At 40.4% G+C, this 2579-nt stretch overlaps 2 non-coding genes across 2 annotated transcripts; both read left to right on the forward strand.

Annotated features, from left to right (window-relative positions):
* Positions 1 to 1058: 1058 nt before the first annotated feature.
* TRNAA-CGC lies at positions 1059 to 1130 on the forward strand. Its single transcript has one exon. It is a non-coding gene; the product is annotated as a tRNA-Ala (tRNA).
* A 577-nt stretch (positions 1131 to 1707) lies between these two features.
* On the forward strand, positions 1708 to 1779 carry TRNAA-UGC. The gene has a single exon. It is a non-coding gene; the product is annotated as a tRNA-Ala (tRNA).
* The last annotated feature ends 800 nt before the right edge of the window (positions 1780 to 2579 follow it).

Here is a 2579-nt window from a genome sequence, read left to right on the forward strand (position 1 = left end):
ATACTACAACCCCATTCGCGTTCTTCGATCAACTAACCAAAACCTCCTCCAAATCCCCAAGTCCTGCTACAAGTCTAAAGGAGAACGAAGATTCGCAGTCCAAGGATCACGGCCATGGAACACTCTACCGATTAACAGCCGTATGGAAGAAAATCATCGGGCCTTCAGAAAAAACTTAAGACCCACCTCTTCTGAAGGATCAGGATGACAATGGATACTAAGCGCCTTGAGGCGTGCATTTGTAGCGCTATACAAGTTATTGACGGACTCACTCCTATGACAAACAGTGTCAGACATTAGACACGTGGAATTTGTTTTGTTCCAAATTCGTTTTTTTAACAAATTTTTACTAATTTGTTAATTTGGAAATATCTGAATTAACCTGTTTAATAAATCTTTCTGAATATTTGTAAATTTGAAAAATCATAAATTCATAAGTTTGTTAATTCAAATATTCGTCAATTCGAAAGTTTGTAAATTCAAAATTTGAAAATCCTAAAATAAGATCAAATAATAAAAAGAACAAAAATTGAAAAATAAGAATGAAATCCGAAAATTCAAAAAAATGTACTAACTATTAAAATATAGGTATTGGAATTTCCTTTTAAATTTGGTTGTTAGAGAATGTAACAAATACGAATTATCCGAAATAACGAATGCCGTATCTAAATGAATGGAACAAATTAATAATAATAAATAATAATAAAAACGTATTATTATTTTAATACTATTAATTCATTTCGTTCCATTTGTTTAGATTGCGGCATTCGTTATTTCGGACAGATTGGAACTTTGGATAAATTCAAATTTGAAATGAAATTCTAATACCTGTAACTTAATAGTTATTATTAGTTAGTTAATTATTTATTATTTCAAATTTTCATATTTTTGTTCTTTCGAATTTTTGCATTTTCGCTTTTATGAATCTACGAATTTTCGAATATACACATTTTCAAATTAAATCCTGATCAAAGCTAACAAAATGTCATATCTCTTTGCTGCAACTGGTGGCTTCCCCTTTAAATCCAGCAATGGATGTAGTTAGCACTTCCGTGTAAGGGGATGTAGCTCAGTGGTAGAGCGCATGCTTCGCATGTATGAGGCCCCGGGTTCAATCCCCGGCATCTCCATCTTTAAAAAAAATGTTCTTTAATGGTAATCGTGTTTATTATGGAAGTCAATGGATACCCAAAATATACTAATTGCCTGGCTGAATTTGCTTGAGATCAATGCTAATCCAGTGACCTGAAACAGGAGGAATTTCAAGAATAGGAGATACGGGGAAATCTTTCATTGGGGACAACTGTCCAAGAGAAGATCTTGGTGAGATCACCTCTTATTGGATTTCAGGTATAATGGGAAGTGGGAAGGAGGAGATCTTGCTGCCTGTGCTCAGGCTGTGCAATGTGCAGAGATTGGAGAAAGAGCTCTGCCCAGTGACCCCTGTCCTCCCTCCTGCCAGTGGTGACCCCTGTCCCCTTTCCTGCCAGCGGCGTCCCCTGTCCTCCCTCCTGCCAGCGGTGTCCGCTGTCCTCCCTCTTGCCAGCGGTGACCCCTGTCCTCCCTAATGCCAGTGGTGACCCCTGTCCTCTTTAATGCCAGCGGTGACCCCTGTCCTCCCTAATGCCAGCGATGACAACTGGGATTGTTTCAACACCCCCCCCCATTCCAACACCACTAATGCTGCAGAGCTGACAGGAGAAGAAAGGGGATGTAGCTCAGTGGTAGAGCGCATGCTTTGCATGTATGAGGCCCTGGGTTCAATCTGCAGCATCTCCATGTTTTTGCAAAAACAGCAACAAATCACCATTCTAGGCATGTTAAGAGGATGCAAATATGGGTCTGAGATCCAATGGTAAACAAACCCCTACAATAATCAATGCCCACTTCATGAAAAAGTCAGTTGTGGGATGCTATGCAAAAAAAGGAAATTTCTACCATACTTACCTTGAATTCTGGCTCCAATTTATTGCAGAGTGATTTTCGCATTTATGAATCTACGAATTTTCGAATGTACTAATTTTCGAATTAAATCCTAATCAAAGCTAAAAAAATGTCATATCTCATTACTGCAACTTAACATCTTCTCCAAGATCATTGAGAAAGCAGTAGTACAACAGCTACAACTCCATTTGGACACCCACAAACTACTGGACCCACTACAACCAGGTTTCCGCCCAGGCCACAGAACAGAAACGACACTTCTCAAAATATGGGATGACGCCCTCGAAACAGCAGATGACGGAGAATCTTGTCTCCTGGTGCTGCTGGACCTCATTGCAGCTTTTGACACAGTAGACCACAACATTTTGCTAACTCGCCTCACAGAAGTAGCCGGAGTCGCAAACTCTGATCTACCCTGGTTCGCATCGTTCCTGGAGAACCGATCCCAGACAGTGAAACTAGGAGCCTTCACTTCAGGAGCACGCACCATTACATGCGGAGTCCCTCAAGGATCACTTCTGTCGCCCGTACTCTTCAACATATACCTCCGCCCACTCCTCAAAATCATCAGCAAACAGGACCTGCTCTACCACTCCTACGCTGATGACACTCAACTTTCGCATCAGCAATAAAAA

The sequence above is a fragment of the Rana temporaria genome, chromosome 4 (assembly GCF_905171775.1).
Source record: "Rana temporaria chromosome 4, aRanTem1.1, whole genome shotgun sequence".
In the NCBI taxonomy this organism is placed as follows: domain Eukaryota; kingdom Metazoa; phylum Chordata; class Amphibia; order Anura; family Ranidae; genus Rana; species Rana temporaria.